General features: G+C 37.0%; 1 long non-coding RNA gene across 1 annotated transcript; it reads left to right on the top strand.

Moving 5' to 3' along the window:
• The first annotated feature begins 535 nt into the window (after positions 1 to 535).
• LOC143205892 (uncharacterized) lies at positions 536 to 10,211 on the top strand. The gene is made up of 3 exons (XR_013007967.1): positions 536 to 582; positions 677 to 725; positions 10,084 to 10,211. It is a non-coding gene; the product is annotated as an uncharacterized LOC143205892 (long non-coding RNA).
• The last annotated feature ends 9,696 nt before the right edge of the window (positions 10,212 to 19,907 follow it).

Below are 19,907 nucleotides of genomic sequence, written 5' to 3'. Positions count from 1 at the left end.
CTCTCCGTGGCACCATGCAGCCCTTCTGTACTCGATGATTAAACGCTATCAGATTAGGATTTTACTTTTGCTTGGGTACTTTCGGGTATGTTGAATATTATATTTGTTTTTATTAGACTTATCTGTTCGAAAATTTATTAATTAGATGACTTTGATTTGCATGTTTTGATTTGCAAGGTATGAGGTCTATTGAGATTACAACCCCGTGGGTCGGTGCAGTAACTTCGTGAATGTGTTTCATATTGTTCAACTACTTTTATTGCCAATCATCCTCCCATAGGGATATCAACAGTTTATTTATGATTTTTTATGTTTTAGGTTAGGGATTCTTTGGCAGAGTTGATGGAATTGATTGTGTCCTAGTGGTGGAAAGCATTTTGGGACTATTGATACTATGAATTTGCTAGTTTTTTACACCATAAGATGAGTATTATTTGCCCTGTTTTATGAGGTATGTCTCTGTCCTTTGAATGATTGTTTTAAGTGATTGTGTTTTATGCAAAGGTTGTTAGGAGGTTATTTTGCGAAGATAGATACGACCTTGACGATATGAGATGATATGAATTTATGCCATCTCATTTGGTAAATTAGAAATTTGTATTTCTTCATGGATTTTGATATTATTTGTCTATTTGAGCAGTCCTTAACCCCATTTACTTATTCTCTTTATTTTTAGGTAGGTTGGGCGACAAAACGAGACTCCTATGATTGTGTATGTGATGAAGGTGCGGATCTGTAGTGCTATTGCTCAAACTAAAGCAAACCATCAGCACCTCTCGATCTTCTCCATGCCATTTTACATGATTGAAGCATATTCTCCCATGCTCGTCGTTCCGAATGGTCAGCTTATTTTAATTGTATAATGGTTCCTATAATTTGGCTTTTTTTTCTTGCTTATTATTATTATATTAATTACTTAATGATGCTTTTATTATAGCAACCATTATTTTGACTTAAAAAACTATGTAATAGTTGCATGCAGTAGCGCTAACATCTAATAATAGTATGCCTAATATTAATCATTTTGAATGTCTATTTGTGGGATTGTGGAATTGTCTGTGCCTATCTCTATGTTTCTCAAGGGGCATCTCTTATATGTATAGAGAGTTATCTTGACATAGCTATTATTCGTATTGTGCTTTATTGGTTTAATTAATAATGAGGGTTTATATTACTGATTTCTTCTTGTTGTTTTTGTTATTATCAGTTGTCAGTTCTGGGATTGCTGGACTTCAGCGATATTTTCTTCTTCATTAATAACTTTGTTTGCCCAATCATTCAATATTTCAATTTTCTTCTTGTTTCTTTTGTTGAGTGCATTTCTCATTTCCATCTGATCATTCGGAATTTTATAAAGATCTCTGACGCTCAACCTTTCGGCGTTTGTGCATTCATTTATGATGACTATCTTTTTGATCTTGGCTGCATCCGCATACTCCTTCCGTGATTTCCAGTCTGAATCTCTTGATGTATGCTTCCATGTTTCCATGGTTTGTTATCAGTTGCACTACTTTTCGGTTTAGCTCTAAACTTTCCAACCCTACTGTTTTGCAGTGCTTGTAAGTGTTGACGGCATGCATATCGCCATGTTTTTCTTCTAGTATTCTTATGGCTTATTGTATGGCTAGAAATTCAGCTAATCTCTGTTAATTCCATTTTCTTCTAGCTTGATGCATGCCTCTTCCTCCGTCCCGTCGCTCCTGCTTTTTCCTGCTTCACATTAGCATCCATCTATACCTTCGCTATGTGTCTTCCTATCTCGTACTGCTCGGTCCCCAACGAATCCACGGTTTTTCTCATGGCCAGCACATGTATTTTTACACCGGCCTTGGCGGGCCTGGTGGATAACCGCATTTTTCTGCCGCTCATGCTCTTGGTTCGGCTTCTATTGGTAGAGGAACTACTCCTGCGATTACTTGTAGCGCGCTCGTCGGTGCTGTTTTAAACGCGCCGGTGATTAGTATTGGGGCGTATCTTTGAATCGCGTTTAGCTTCCTCTGAGTGTGTACTTTATTTACTTACCGTCCCCATTTCTCAGACCCTTATAATATGGCTGGCTTTACGACTCTCTCGTATACATTTTTCATTATGTCCCTTACCTTATTTCCGTACTTCCTGCTTATGGGTCCCGCCGTTTTGGCGACGACGGTTTCGACCTTTTCTTTAATCGCATTCAGATGGTTAAAGTATATTTTTGTATTATCCAATATTACTCCCAATTACCTCATCTGGTCTTTAGGAGTTATGATTTCTTCGTTTAATTTAATTCCTATCTTCGGAAATCTGGTCCTCCTGGGTACTACTGGGATTTATCTCTTGCGGTCATTTCTTCTTTTCTTCAATTCTTCCATCGTAAAGGGGATCTCCTTTGGATATATCATAGCTTCCGATTTTTCTATATTGTAATGTGCTCTTGAATATTCTTTCCATTCTAAGCATTTGCGCCAGCATTTGTTCCATTCTTCTTTAATTTCAGTAGGTGTTCGATGGCTGATTGCGATGATTTGGTCGTCGGCGAACGTTTGTGCTCTCACATGTGTCTGTTGTGTGTCAATATCAGCTATCTTATCGAACCAGGAGTTGATATTAATCAACCATAGAGTCGGGCCTATGCTCGACCCTTGTGGGCACCCCTTCTCTATTCCGAACTCGATTTTGTTGCTGATTACCTGTTGTTTTTTAAGTTCATTATGACCCAGTCTAGTTCAGCTTCTTGTATTTCTTCTTCGTGTTCTTCTTGTTTGCTCCATTCTCCATTAGTGACCCTTGTCATGATCCTTACAAGTTGTTCTTTTTCTTCCTCCTCTTGTTTTGGATGATATTTTTCTACGTTTTCTTTCTCCAGGTTATACATATTGCCCGGTTCGGCATCTTCCATTATTTCAACTATTTTCCCCCTGCTCACTCCTAGAGTCTTTATTATTTTCCAGACTCTATGCCATGGTTCGATGTCGAATGTGTTTTCTATTTATAATTATTTCTTCTACATGCTTCTTCTTCTTTTCTTTGACAAGCTTCTTGAATGCTCGCTTCATACTCCATAGGGAGTGAGGGAATCACGAGGTCGGTCTTATCCCCGTCTTCTCGTCTGATCGAATCGGCTTTTCTTCTAAGTTCCAATTTCTTCTGTTGGCGTTCTCCATCCCATCATTCGTTGTCTTGTTTTATTATGATGGTGGTTGTTTTTAACAGTTTAGTAGATTTCTTGAAAGCTGTTTGCATTTGCTCCGCTTGTTTTTCAATTTCGTCTATTTGCATCGTCGCCCTTATTTCTGTGCTCGCGACTAGCAACCCGTCAGTGACCCGACAGCTGGTCCCGTGATAATCAAACTTTTTCTTCGATGTCTTATTTCTCTGGGGTTTACCCTCTATTTCGAAGAGGATGTGTTTGTGGTCGCTTAGTGTCTCTTCACTTTCTTGTACCGTCGAGTTGATCACGTTCACTTCTCGTCACTCATCAATGTTGCTGTTTCCCCTACTACTGATAAAGGTGGGAGCTGTTTGTTCATTCTGCACTAATTCCAGTCGGTATGATATGGTCTAGATTATCAGATTTGAACCTTTGTTGTTATACAATAAACATAAAGTGTGCTTGGCATTAAAATCACCAGCTACTATCCATTTCTTCTGGTATTTCTGCCATTGTTCTTCTTTTTCTTCTAAGCAATTTATGTTGTCTCCTGTCTGATGCGCGTATACGTTGGTGATTAGTAAATCGCAGTCTAATAGTTTGACTATGACTTTGTCCGGTCCCGACATTTCTTAGTTCTTGTTGCTGGTTCTCGCACCAAGATTATGTCGTATTTTTCTTTGTCGGCTTTCGCTCTCATGAGCGTGCTGGCCTGGATGCATTTTTCGATGTTTATCTGTAGGATTTTTAGAGCCATTTCTGTTTCATTTCTTCGATGGCTTCTTCTTTTCTTTTCTTGTATATTGGACAGGTTCTATCATTTACTCTATTGTTGGAGTTTACCTCCGGTGCTCCTGCTCTTTTGCAGTTCGCACAATTCGTGGTGCTACTCTTGCAGTCCCTTCCCCCGTGCGGTTCTGCACATATATAACAACACTGTGCGCTTCTACAATGTATCTGCTTGTGCCCGAATCTGCTGCATTTATAGCATAGTAGAATTGCGTTGAAATCATCAACGAATTGTCTCAAGTACCCTACAAAGACTTTGCCCTTTTTTAACACTGCTCTGTCTTTGCTGGGAATTGTTTCGATTATAACGTTGTTTCTTTCTGGGTTTTTGCATATATATATCTTTACTATCTTGATGATTTCTTCTGGTTCTTCGATGTTGCCAGTCTTTTTTCTTTCTCCTTGGATGATGTTCATATTCTCTTCGTTTTGATCAACCAGATCTTCTATTATTTGTTCGTCTGTGATCTCCCTGGATACCCCTGTGATTCTGAATTTGGGACGTTTTTCACTATTATCGATTTTGATACCATGTACAGAGCTTATTTTTTCTATCAGGTCTTTCTTTTGTTTCTGGTCTTTACAGATCAGTGATACCAGTCCATGTCTGTGTACTCTTACGTGTTTAAGGCCATCTCCTGCTAACTCTTTACGGGTTAGCTTGCCTCTGATGGCGGCTAATGTCTCCGCGCCACTTGCTTTTCCCTTTCTGATTTTAATTTCGTATATATTATTAATCTGTTTCGGATTTTGCCATTCTAGATTAGGTCTGGTGGATTTCGATGCCTTTGACTGGGCTTTTTGTGGCTTCGACAGTGTTTTATTTTCATTATTCTTTTTTGTCGCCGCGACCTCATTGTACGTACATATCGTATTGGATGTACTTTCGGTCTGTAACTCCACGGTAGTCATCTGGATTCTTCTGCTGATGTCGGTCTGCGTGCTTACATCCATCATCACTGGCCTGGCGAGGACTGCTGGAGAATACTCTCTTGCAATAGGGATTCTATTTTTTGTATTCTCTTATCTGTTTCGTGCTGTATTTGTCCCAATTTTCTGTTTATCATCTCCTCCACCATTGCTTCCGCATTCGTGATGCTCTGGACTTATATAGTATTTGGCATCACGACTGCGGATTTGGCTTTCAGCACCTTTTCTGTTACTATGCCCATTTTCATTAAAATATTCGCGACGCGGTTTCTGTCTGTGGAGATGAATCGATATGTCTTATATTTTAGACAATATCTGTTGGTTACGAGCCTAACTTGCTCAGTCAGATGTCTTGTTCAAAGTCTATCATTTAATTTATATTAAAATTCAGTTCGGTCCCGACCTTCATAGAGTCAAGACGTGTTTTTTCTTTCCCGAAAACGAGTCTCCGTAAATATCAAATAAAAATATATCTATATATTTTTTACAGTCAATTTCTGTTAACGTTTTCAAAGAACTCCCAGGTACGGGATACGGTGAAACGGCCAACCCAAAGTGAAGGAAATAAAAGACTCAAACTCTCAAACAAAAGACGTTCTACGTTTTCCAGAAAAGGGAAAAAGTGAAAGTTAGTGAAAAAAACATTTAATTATAACATCATAGACAACAACATGGATTTGAATATATTATTGAAAGAAAACAAGGAATTAAGAATGAATAATGAGCGTCTGAACCAACAACTGTTGCAATTATCTAAGGATATGGCTGCTATCCGTTTGCAACTGCAAGGTCACACGCAAGATACACCAAAAAGGCATACTAATTATGCAGAAGACTACTACACGGATGAAGACGAACTAGCATTAGAGGTAGGGGAACAGTCTGACTGGACCGAAGTAACAAACAAGAAGGATAAAAAGAGGAAGAAGTCTCAGATGACGCCATCGCCAATCGCAAAAAGTGGTATAAATATTAAAAAAAAGAAGCAAGAAAACGAAATCCCTCTGCCCCCTCCGATCAAGGTAAGCAATGTTGGCAATTTTAATTTATTTAGATCAGAAATAAAGGGAGTAGCCTCTGACCGAATGCAGTTTAAAGCTTTGCCTAACAATGATATTAATGTAACCCTTAACAATGAAACAGACTATAGGAATGTAAAAAAGCATCTCATTGAGATGAAGAAAAACAATTCATTCAATAAACTCGAATATCACACTTATCAGTTAAAAAGTGATAAGTGGTATAGAGTAGTCATTAGAGGATTACCGTCCACAACAGATCAGGACGATATTAAATCGGAATTACGGGCTTGCGGGCACGAAGTAGTGACCGTCACGCCTATAGCGAAAAAGACAACAAATGTAAATGGCGAAAAACAAATTAAAACTTTTCCGTTATTCTATGTAGACATGACACAAAAGGAAAATAATAAAAATATATACGACATAAATTATTTATTAGACTGTAGGATAAAAGTGGAACCTCCGAAGAAAAATAATAATATACCACAATGCACAAACTGTCAAAATCTTGGACACACTAAAAATGTTTGCAGTAGGGAACCAAGATGTGTGAAATCACACATCTGTAAACATCACACAACTCAGTGCAGAAAACAACGCAATAGTGTAGCGACATGCGTGTTGTGCAATGAAAAAGGTCACCCTGCCAATTATAAAGGATGTGCAGTATATAAAAAAAAAGAACTGCAGCCAAAGAAAATTACAGCAGAACAACGCTTAAGACAAATTGACAAACTCAAAAACTCAAACAACATCTACCGTTGAAAATAAAAAAACTCATGAAACCGTAAGACCATCGGTCAAAAATATAAACGTCAAAATATCAAATGATAAACAAATTGATACGAAACCGCAGAAAGCTGCGGCCAACAAGCCAACTATCGTCGACATGATGAAATTGCTCAAAGAATTCCAGACCGAAATGAGACAGAAATTCAGTCAGTTAGCAGACAGGGTGGAAAAATTGGAGAAATCCGGATTGGGGAAATCTACCCAAAACAAGCTAAAGAGAAATCAAAATGAGTAATTCTTTTTTAAGAATTATAACTTGGAACGCAAACGGACTAAATCAAAGAGTTCGGGAACTAGAATTATTCTTAAAAACAAATAACATAGATATAGCTCTCATATCGGAAACACATTTTTCTAAAAAAAACCACATTAAAATACGGGGTTATGATGCTTACTGGACACTACACCCCAGTGAACGAGCTCGAGGCGGAACAGCTTTAATAATTAAACAAAATATACAACATTTCGAACAAGAAGAGATAAAAAATGAAGAAATACAAGCTACGATAATTAGTATCGAAAAAAACGGTGCTGAAATAAATATTGGCGCTATATATTGTCCACCGAGACATAAAATGACACAACAACAATATAAAGATATCTTTTCAAAATTAGGCCCACGGTTTATTATTGGTGGAGACTTTAATGTTAAACATACAGCTTGGGGTTCACGAATAATAACACATGGAAAAGGAAACGAATTACTCGAAGCCATTAACCTTACAAATTGTAATTATCATTCAGGGCGCGAACCCACTTACTGGCCCACAGACAGTAATAAAGTCCCAGACCTACTGGATTTCTACATTACAAAAGGCATCTCATTAAATCAAATTAGTACAGAAATCTTGTGCGATCTAACATCTGATCATCACACTCCAGTATTGTCAACACTGGGCGCGACAATCCTAAGAAAAGCAAAAAAGCCTAATCTTACCAACAAATATACTGACTGGGACAAATTCGGATTAATACTGCAGGAACAAATCAGTTTAAAAGTAAGACTTAAAACTATAGATGATCTTGAGCAACAAACCAAACATATAACTGAACAAATTCGGTCAGCTGCAAAAGATGCTACCCCAATTGCAAGAGAGAAATCAGAATATGAAGTACTTAACCCCCTCGAAATTAGAGAAATGATAAAAGAAAGACGAAAATCTAGAAGAGTATGGCACAGGACCAGAAATGCTGCTGACAAAACCACGTTTAATAGAATTAGTAATATGAACAGAATTGCTTTCAAAAGTATTTAAGTGAATTAAGCCCACAAGCAGACAAAGATTATTCGCTATGGAAAGCAACTCGAAGATTTAAAAGACCAATTATTCGAGTACCGCCTATTAAAAATGATCGAAATGAATGGGTTCGACGCGACAATGAAAAAGCTGAATTGTTCGCAGAATATTTAGCTAACATTTTTCGGCCTAATGATATATAATCTACCATGGATACATCTCCTATTTATCAACCCGATGTAGATCTAAATCTAATTTCTCCACTGGAAGTTGCCACTGAAATTGATAACCTCAATCCTAAAAAGCACCTGGTATAGATGACATTTCACCTGGACTATTGAAAGAACTGCCACGAAAAGCAATCATCATGTTGACATATATATTTAATGCCTGTTTAAAGCTGAAGCATGTCCCGGAATGCTTTAAAGTTGCACAAATAATTATGCTCAAAAAACCTGACAAACCTGCAGAACAAGTCGAATCTTACAGGCCTATTTCGCTACTACCTGCTATAACAAATCTATTTGAGAAGCTGATATATAAACGTGTTAAACACTTGGTAACAATACCAGATTTCCAATTTGGTTTTCGAAATCACCATTCAACTATCGATCAAGTGCACAGAGTAACTGCGGCTATTGAAAGAGCGTTTGAAGAAAAGAAATACTGCCCTGCAATATTCCTGGATGTCTCACAAGCTTTTGATCGGGTTTGGCATTTTGGATTAATCTGTAAGATGAGCAAATTGTTACCGCGTAACTATTGTCAATTGCTGGAGTCTTAAAAATATCTCGGCTGGAGTTCCACAAGGTAGCGTCTTAGGACCTCTCCTGTATCTGCTCTACACTGCTGACATTCCAACAACAAAAGAAACACTTCTTGGAACCTTTGCTGATGACACAGTTATTATGGCAAAAGATATATCTCTGCCTAGGGCAATAGAAAAAGTGCAAGTGGCAGTCAACAAAATCTACAAATGGACAAAAGATTCCAATCTTTTCAACTTAATAGCTCCAAATCTGTCCACGTTAATTTTGCATGAAGGCGAAATAATAAAAACTTAATTATATCACTCAATGGATGCCCGATTCCTCAAGCAGAATCAGCAAAATACCTTGGAATCCATCTTGACGGTAGATTAAATTGGAAGCATCACGTTAGACAAAAAGCAAAACACATTAGAACCAAAATAAAACAACTATACTGGTTAGTCGGAAGATACTCTCAACTTGATCTAAAATCAAAGAGGTTGATCTATAATACAATTATAAAGCCAATTTGGACCTATGGGGTGCAAATATGGGGTTGCACTAAAAATTCAAATCAGTTAGTCATACAGCGCTGTCAAAACAAGATTCTTCGATTGATTACCAATGCCTATCGCTATGTAACCAATGAAGAACTGCACGATGACCTGGAAATCAAATGGATTTGCGAAGTTGTGCAGGATTTCGCCTTGAAACACGAAAGAAGATTACTAAATCATTCTAACGTGGAAGCAATACAAGTGCTGGACAGCGCACAGGATGTCAAGAGATTGAAACGAACAAAACCATACGAACTTGTGTGAATATTTAGTGTGTATTATTAGTGTAAACTATAGCTATAAGTTAATAATTAATAAATAATTGTAATTTTATAATTGAGGAATACATACTGATATATTTTCTCGCACTCGTCTTGCTTGCTAATTAATCCAAGCACATAGGAAAAGTAGTAATAAATTAATTGTAATAATAATAACAATTAAGATTGTACTAAGCGTATCTAATAAAGATGTTATAAAAAAAATTAAATTTATTTCATTAATTTAGAGTAGAATATAATATAATTTTTAAAATATTTTTTTAAAGATATTGTTGACAATTTTACGGTTTTCCACTTTTGAAATTCCTATCCTTTGATTGCTTAAGTTCATGCTAGATGTCGCGCGCCGCTTGTTCTCTTTCTCTAGTTAATATTTTCGCAATTAATTTGTAGATTTTGTAGATTATTTCTTATATTCCCGTTTTGATTACTATCTTTTCCTTTTATTAATTAAATTAGAATTACCCGTAATTTATGTTGTTGGATATTGTTTTCGTCTCCCATTCAGGAGAATTGACGTACCCGCATGGGAGGTTATGTCTTCGTTCTGTTTATACGTTTTGTTTATTTTATTTTATTATTGTTGTGTTTTTAGGTTTTCTTATGGATTAGGCCGATCTTGTGTGATTTGGCGACCTACGACTTGTTTGTTTTACCCCCTCACACCACTTGGAGATTTTGTCGGACACCATCTGTGTCACTAGGAAATTTGCTTGTGCTTGACGATTGAATACCACCAGACTAGGATTGTACTTTTTTATGAATATTTGGTATTATTTCAGGGTGAGTTTAGATATCATCTTTATCCGCCTTTTCTTATTCGGAATTGATTAATTAGATGACCCTTGTGTTTTGATTTTGTAAGGCATGAAGTCCACTGAGATTACCACTCCGTGGGACGGTGAAGTGACGCCGTAAATATGTTTTGATGTTGTTTAACTACCTTTGTTTTATTTTATTTTCTTGCTAGTTATTTTCCCACCAGGATATCAGCAGTGTATTTATGTTTTTTCTATTTTTTAGATTATCTGCGTCCAGATTCTTTGGCAAAACTGACCGTGATTTATTTGGAGATGATATATCCGAAGCTATCCGTGGCACCATGCAGCCCTTCTGTACTCGATGATTAAACGCTATCAGATTAGGATTTTACTTTTGCTTGGGTACTTTCGGGTATGTTGAATATTATATTTGTTTTTATTAGACTTATCTGTTCGAAAATGTATTAATTAGATGACTTATGTGTTTTGATTTGCAAGGTATGAGGTCTATTGAGATTACAACCCCGTGGGTCGGTGCAGTAACTTCGTGAATGTGTTTCATATTGTTCAACTACTTTTATTGCCAATCATCCTCCCATAGGGATATCAACAGTTTATTTATGATTTTTTATGTTTTAGGTTAGGGATTCTTTGGCAGAGTTGATGGAATTGATTGTGTCCTAGTGGTGGAAAGCATTTTGGGACTATTGATACTATGAATTTGCTAGTTTTCTACACCATAAGATGAGTATTATTTGTCTTGTTTTATGAGGTGTGTCTCTGTCCTTTGAATGATTGTTTTAAGTGATTGTGTTTTATGCAAAGGTTGTTAGGAGGTTATTTTGCGAAGATAGATACGACCTTGACGATATGAGATGATATGAATTTATGCCATCTCATTTGGTAAATTAGAAAATTTGTATTTCTTCATGGATTTTGATATTATTTGTCTATTTGAGCAGTCCTTAACACCATTTACTTATTCTCTTTATTTTTAGGTAGGTTGAGCGACAAAACGAGACTCCTATGATTGTGTATGTGATGAAGGTGCGGATCTGTAGTGCTATTGCTCACACTAAAGCAAACCATCAGCACCTCTCGATCTTCTCCATGCCATTTTACATGATTGAAGCATATTCTCCCATGCTCGTCGTTCCGGATGGTCAGCTTATTTTAATTGTTAATGGTTCCTATAATTTGGCTTTTTTTTCTTGCTTATTATTATTATATTAATTACTTAATGATGCTTTTATTATAGCAACCATTATTTTGACTTAAAAAACTATGTAATAGTTGCATGCAGTAGCGCTAACATCTAATAATAGTATGCCTAATATTAATCATTTTGAATGTCTATTTGTGGGATTGTGGAATTGTCTGTGCCTATCTCTATGTTTCTCAAGGGGCATCTCTTATATGTATAGAGAGTTATCTTGACATAGCTATTATTCGTATTGTACTTTATTGGTTTAATTAATAATGAGGGTTTATATTACTGATTTCTTCTTGTTGTTTTTGTTATTATCAGTTGTCAGTTCTGGGATTGCTGGACTTCAGCGATATTTTCTTCATTAATAACTTTGTTTGCCCAATCATTCAATATTTCAATTTTCTTCTTGTTTGTTTTGTTGAGTGCATTTCTCATTTCCATCTGATCATTCGGAATTTTATAAAGATCTCTGGCGCTCAACCTTTCGGCGTTTGTGCATTCATTTATGATGACTATCTTTTTGATCTTGGCTGCATCCGCATACTCCTTCCGTGATTTCCAGTCTGAATCTCTTGATGTATGCTTCCATGTTTCCATGGTTTGTTATCAGTTGCACTGCTTTTCGGTTTACCTCTAAACTTTCAAACCCTACTGTTTTGCAGTGCTTGTAAGTGTTGACGGCATGCATATCGCCATGTTTTTCTTCTAGTATTCTTATGGCTTCTTGTACGGCTAGAAATTCAGCTACTCTCTGTTAATTCCATTTTCTTCTAGCCTGATGCATGCCTCTTCCTCCGTCCCGTCGCTCCTGCTTTTTCCTGCTTCACATTAGCATCCATCCATACCTTCGCTATGTGTCTTCCTATCTCGTACTGCTCGGTCCCCAACGAATCCACAGTTTTTCTCATGGCCAGCACATGTATTTTTACTCCGGCCTTGGCGGGCCTGGTGTATAACCGCATTTTTCTGCCGCTCATGCTCTTGCTTCGGCTTCTATTGGTAGAGGAACTACTCCTGCGGTTACTTGTAGCGCGCTCGTCGGTGCTGTTTTAAACGCGCCGGTGATTAGTATTGGGGCGTATCTTTGAATCGCGTTTAGCTTCCTCTGAGTGTGTACTTTATTTACGTACCGTCCCCATTTCTCGGACCCTTATAATATGGCTGGCTTTACGACTCTCTCGTATACATTTTTAATTATGTCCCTTACCTTAATTCCGTACTTCCTGCTTATGGGTCCCGCCGTTTTGGCGACGACGGTTTCGACCTTTTCTTTAATCGCATTCGGATGGTTAATGTATATTTTTGTTTTATCCAATATTACTCCCAATTACCTCATCTGGTCTTTAGGAGTTATGATTTCTTCGTTTAATTCCTATCTTCGGAAATCTGGTCCTCCTGGGTACTACTGGGATTTATCTCTTGCGGTCATTTCTTCTTTTCTTCAATTCTTCCATCGTAAAGGGGATCTCCTTTGGATATATCATAGCTTCCGATTTTTCTATATTGTAATGTGCTCTTGAATATTCTTTCCATTCTAATCATTTGCGCCAGCATTTGTTCCATTCTTCTTTAATTTCAGTAGGTGTTCGATGGCTGATTGCGATGATTTGGTCGTCGGCGAACGTTTATGCTCTCACATGTGTCTGTTGTGTGTCAATATCAGCTATCTTATCGAACCAGGAGTTGATATTAATCAACCATAGAGTCGGGCCTATGCTCGACCCTTGTGGGCACCCCTTCTCTATTCCGAACTCGATTTTGTTGCTGATTACCTGTTGTTTTTTAAGTTCATTATGACCCAGTCTAGTTCAGCTTCTTGTATTTCTTCTTCGTCTTCTTGTTTGCTCCATTCTCCATTGGTGACCCTTGTCATGATCCTTACAAGTTGTTCTTTTTCTTCCTCCTCTTGTTTTGGATGATATTTTTCTACCTTTTCTTTCTCCAGGTTATACATATTGCCCGGTTCGGCATCTTCCATTATTTCAACTATTTGCCCCCTGCTGACTCCTAGAGTCTTTATTATTTTCCAGACTCTATGCCATGGTTCAATGTCGAATGTGTTTTCTATTTATAATTATTTCTTCTACATGCTTCTTCTTTTCTTTGACAAGCTTCTTGAATGCTCGCTTCATTACTCCATAGGGAGTGAGGGAATCACGAGGTCGGTCTTATCCCCGTCTTCTCGTCTGATCGAATCGGCTTTTCTTCTAAGTTCCAATTTCTTCTGTTGGCGTTCTCCATCCCATCATTCGTTGTCTTGTTTTATTATTATGGTGGTTGTTTTTAACAGTTTAGTAGATTTCTTGAAAGCTGCTTGCATTTGCTCCGCTTGTTTTTCAATTTCGTCTATTTGCATCGTCGCCCCTATTTCTGTGCTCGCGACTAGCAACCCGTCAGTGACTCTTTGCCAGCTGGTCCCGTGATAATCAAACTTTTTCTTCGATGTCTTATTTCTCTGGGGTTTACCCTCTATTTCGAAGAGGATGTGTTTGTGGTCGCTTAGTGTCTCTTCAGTTTCTTGTACCGTCCAGTTGATCACGTTCACTTCTCGTCACTCATCAATGTTGCTGTTTCCCCTACTACTGATAAAGGTGGGAGCTGTTTGTTCATTCTGCACTAATTCCAGTCGGTATGATATGGTCTAGATTATCAGATTTGAACCTTTGTTGTTATACAATAAACATAGTGTCGTTGGCATTAAAATCACCAGCTACTATCCATTTCTTCTGGTATTTCTGCCATTGTTCTTCTTTTTCTTCTAAGCAATTTATGTTGTCTCCTGTCTGATGCGCGTATACGTTGGTGATTAGTAAATCGCAGTCTAATAGTTTGACTATGACTTTGTCCGGTCCCGACATTTCTTAGTTCTTGTTGCTGGTTCTCGCACCAAGATTATGTCGTATTTTTCTTTGTCGGCTTTCGCTCTCATGAGCGTGCTGGCCTGGATGCCTTTTTCGATGTTTATCTGTAGGATTTTTAGAGCCATTTCTGTTTCATTTCTTCGATGGCTTCTTCTTTTCTTTTCTTGTATATTGGACAGGTTCTATCATTTACTCTATTGTTGGAGTTTATCTCCGGTGCTCCTGCTCATTTGCAGTTCGCACAATTCGTGGTGCTACTCTTGAACTCCCTTCCCCCGTGCGGTCCTGCACATATATAACAACACTGTGCGCTTCTACAATGTATCTGCTTGTGCCCGAATCTGCTGCATTTATAGCATAGTAGAATTGCGTTGAAATCATCAACGAATTGTCTCAAGTACCCTACAAAGACTTTGCCCTTTTTTAACACTGCTCTGTATATGCTGGGAATTGTTTCGATTATAACGTTGTTTCTTTCTGGGTTTTTGCATATATATTTCTTTACTACCTTGATGATTTCTTCTGGTTCTTCGTTGTTGTCAGTCTTTTTTCTTTCTTCTTGGATGATGTTCATATTCTCTTCGTTTTGATCAGCCAGATCTTCTATTATTTGTTCGTCTGTGATCTCCCTGGATACCCCTGTGATTCTGAATTTGGGACGTTTTTCACTATTATCGATTTTGATACCATGTACAGAGCTTATTTTTTCTATCAGGTCTTTCTTTTGTTTCTGGTCTTTACAGATCAGTGATACCAGTCCATGTCTGTGTATTCTTACGTGTTTGAGGCCATCTCCTGCTAACTCTCTGCCTCTGATGGCGGCTAATGTCTCCGCTCCACTTGCTTTTTCCTTTCTGATTTTAATTTCGTATATATTATTAATCTGTTTCGGATTTTGCCATTCTAGATTAGGTCTGGTGGATTTCGATGCCTTTGACTGGGCTTTTTGTGGCTTCGACAGTGTTTTATTTTCATTATTCTTTTTTGTCGCCGCGACCTCATTGTACGTACAGATCGTATTGGATGTACTTTCGGTCTGTAACTCCACGGTAGTCATCTCGATTCTTCTGCTGATGTCGGTCTGCGTGCTTACATCCATCATCACTGGCCTGGCGAGGACTGCTGGAGAATACTCTCTTGCAATAGGGATTCTATTTTTTGTATTCTCTTATCTGTTTCGTGCTGTATTTGTCCCAATTTTCTGTTTATCATCTCCTCCACCATTGCTTCCGCATTCGTGATGCTCTGGACTTATATAGTATTTGGCATCACGACTGCGGATTTGGCTTTCAGCACCTTTTCTGTTACTATGTCCATTTTCATTAAAATATTCGCGACGCGGTTTCTGTCTGTGGAGATGAATCGATATGTCTTATATTTTAGACAATATCCGTTGGTTACGAGCCTAACTTGCTCAGTCAGATGTCTTGTTCAAAGTCTATCATTTAATTTATATTAAAATTCAGTTCGGTCCCGACCTTCATAGAGTCAAGACGTGTTTTTTCTTTCCCGAAAACGAATCTCCGTAAATATCAAATAAAAATACCCCCTCCGATCAAGGTAAGCAATGTTGGCAATTTTAATTTATTTAGATCAGAAATAAAGGGAGTAGCCTCTGACCGAGTGCAGTTTAAAGCTTTGTCTAACAATAATATTAACGTAACCCTTAACAATGAAACAGACTATAGGAATGTAAAAAAGCATCTCATTGAGATGAAGAAAAACAATTCATTCAATAAACTCGAATATCACACTTATCAGTTAAAAAGTGATAAGTGGTATAGAGTAGTCATTAGAGGATTACCGTCCACAACAGATCAGGACGATATTAAATCAGAATTACGAGCTTGCGGGCACGAAGTAGTGACCGTCACGCCTATAGCGAAAAAGACAACAAATGTAAATGGCGAAAAACAAATTAAAACTTTTCCGTTGTTCTATGTAGACATGACACAAAAGGAAAATAATAAAAAATATATACGACATAAATTATTTACTAGACTGTAGGATAAAAGTTGAACCTCCGAAAAAAATAATAATATACCACAATGCACAAACTGTCAAAATCTTGGACACACTAAAAATTTTTGCAGTAGGGAACCAAGATGTGTGAAATGTGCCGGTAAACATCACACAACTCAGTGCAGAAAACAACGCAATAGTGTAGCGACATGCGTGTTGTGCAATGAAAAAGGTCACCCTGCCAATTATAAAGGATGTGCAGTATATCAAAAAAAAAGAACTCCAGCCAAAGAAAATTACAGCAGAACAACGCTTAAGACAAATTGACAAACTCAAAAACTCTGAAACAACATCTACCGTTGAAAATAAAAAAACTCATGAAACCGTAAGACCATCGGTCAAAAATATAAACGTCAAAATATCAAATGATAAACAAATTGATACGAAACCGCAGAAAGCTGCGGCCAACGAGCCAACTATCGTAGACATGATGAAATTGCTCAAAGAATTCCAGACCGAAATGAGACAGAAATTCAGTCAGTTAGCAGACAGGGTGGAAAAATTGGAGAAATCCGGATTGGGGAAATCTACCCAAAACAAGCTAAAGAGAAATCAAAATGAGTAATTCTTTTTTAAGAATTATAACTTGGAACGCAAACGGACTAAATCAAAGAGTCCGGGAACTAGAATTATTCTTAAAAACAAATAACATAGATATAGCTCTCATATCGGAAACACATTTTTCTAAAAAAAACTACATTAAAATACGGGGTTATGATGCTTACTGGACACTACACCCCAGTGAACGAGCTCGAGGCGGAACAGCTTTAATAATTAAACAAAATATACAACATTTCGAACAAGAAGAGATAAAAAATGAAGAAATACAAGCTACGATAATTAGTATCGAAAAAAACGGTGCTGAAATAAATATTGGCGCTATATATTGTCCACCGAGACATAAAATGACACAACAACAATATAAAGATATCTTTTCAAAATTAGGCCCACGGTTTATTATTGGTGGAGACTTTAATGTTAAACATACAGCTTGGGGTTCACGAATAATAACACATGGAAAAGGAAACGAATTACTCGAAGCCATTAACCTTACAAATTGTAATTATCATTCAGGGCGCGAACCCACTTACTGGCCCACAGACAGTAATAAAGTCCCAGACCTACTGGATTTCTACATTACAAAAGGCATCTCATTAAATCAAATTAGTACAGAAATCTTGTGCGATCTAACATCTGATCATCACACTCCAGTATTGTCAACACTGGGCGCGACAATCCTAAGAAAAGCAAAAAAGCCTAATCTTACCAACAAATATACTGACTGGGACAAATTCGGATTAATACTGCAGGAACAAATCAGTTTAAAAGTAAGACTTAAAACTATAGATGATCTTGAGCAACAAACCAAACATATAACTGAACAAATTCGGTCAGCTGCAAAAGATGCTACCCCAATTGCAAGAGAGAAATCAGAATATGAAGTACTTAACCCCCTCGAAATTAGAGAAATGATAAAAGAAAGACGAAAATCTAGAAGAGTATGGCACAGGACCAGAAATGCTGCTGACAAAACCACGTTTAATAGAATTAGTAATATAAACAGAATTGCTTTCAAAAGTATTTAAGTGAATTAAGCCCACAAGCAGACAAAGATTATTCGCTATGGAAAGCAACTCGAAGATTTAAAAGACCAATTATTCGAGTACCGCCTATTAAAAATGATCGAAATGAATGGGTTCGACGCGACAATGAAAAAGCTGAATTGTTCGCAGAATATTTAGCTAACATTTTTCGGCCTAATGATATATAATCTACCATGGATACATCTCCTATTTATCAACCCGATGTAGATCTAAATCTAATTTCTCCACTGGAAGTTGCCACTGAAATTGATAACCTCAATCCTAAAAAGCACCTGGTATAGATGACATTTCACCTGGATTATTGAAAGAACTGCCACGAAAAGCAATCGTCATGTTGACATATATATTTAATGCCTGTTTAAAGCTGAAGCATGTCCCGGAATGCTTTAAAGTTGCACAAATAATTATGCTCAAAAAACCTGACAAACCTGCAGAACAAGTCGAATCTTACAGGCCTATTTCGCTACTACCTGATATAGCAGTAGCGAAATAGCTATTTGAGAAGCTGATATATAAACGTGTTAAACACTTGGTAACAATACCAGATTTCCAGTTTGGTTTTCGAAATCACCATTCAACTATCGATCAAGTGCACAGAGTAACTGCGGCTATTGAAAGAGCGTTTGAAGAAATGAAATACTGCCCTGCAATATTCCTGGATGTCTCACAAGCTTTTGATCGGGTTTGGCATTTTGGATTAATCTGTAAGATGAGCAAATTGTTACCGCGTAACTATTGTCAATTGCTGGAGTCATATTTATTCGGAAGAAAATTTAGAGTATTGCACGAAATGGCGTTCTCGACATTTAAAAATATCTCGTTGGATTATATTTTATATAGTTTGGAAAAAGTGCAAGTGGCAGTCAACAAAATCTACAAATGGACAAAAGATTGGAAAATTCAACTTAATAGCTCCAAATCTGTCCACATTAATTTTGCATTAAGGCGAAATCATCTTGACGGTAGATTAAATTGGAAGCATCACGTTAGACAAAAAGCAAAACACATTAGAACCAAAATAAAACAACTGTACTGGTTAGTCGGAAGATACTCTCAACTTGATCTAAAATCAAAGAGGTTGATCTATAATACAATTATAAAGCCAATTTGGACCTATGGGGTGCAAATATGGGGTTGCACTAAAAATTCAAATCAGTTAGTCATACAGCGCTGTCAAAACAAGATTCTTCGATTGATTACCAATGCCTATCGCTATGTAACCAATGAAGAACTGCACGATGACCTGGAAATCAAATGGATTTGCGAAGTTGTGCAGGATTTCGCCTTGAAACACGAAGGAAGATTACTAAATCATTCTAACGTGGAAGCAATACAACTGCTGGACAACGCACAGGATGTCAAGAGATTGAAACGAACAAAACCATACGAACTTGTGTGAACATTTAGTGTGTATTATTAGTGTAAACTATAGCTATAAGTTAATAATTAATAAATAATTGTAATTTTATAATTGATGAATACATACTGATGTATTTTCTCGCACTCGTCTTGCTTGCTAATTAATCCAAGCACATAGGAAAAGTAGTAATAAATTAATTGTAATAATAATAATAATTAAGATTGTACTAAGCGTATCTAATAAAGATGTTATAAAAAAGAACATTAATTTATTTCATTAATTTAGAGTAGAATATGGTAGAATATAATATAATTTTTAAAATATTTTTTTAAAGATATTGATGACAATTTTACGGTTTTCCACTTTTGAAATTCCTATCCTTTGATTGCTTAAGTTCATGCTAGATGTCGCGCGCCGCTTGTTCTCTTTCTCTAGTTAATATTTTCGCAATTAATTTGTAGATTTTGTAGATTATTTCTTATATTCCCGTTTTGATTATCTTTTCCTTTTATTAATTAAATTAGAATTACCTGTAATTTATGTTGTTGGATATTGTTTTCGTCTCTCATTCTGGAGAATTGACGTACCCGCATGGGAGGTT

This window comes from Rhynchophorus ferrugineus, unplaced genomic scaffold (genome assembly GCF_030347505.1).
Source record: "Rhynchophorus ferrugineus isolate W39M unplaced genomic scaffold, kcgeb_rfMv2 rfM30, whole genome shotgun sequence".
NCBI lineage: Eukaryota > Metazoa > Arthropoda > Insecta > Coleoptera > Curculionidae > Rhynchophorus > Rhynchophorus ferrugineus.
This window is presented reverse-complemented; position numbering and strand designations above follow the sequence as displayed.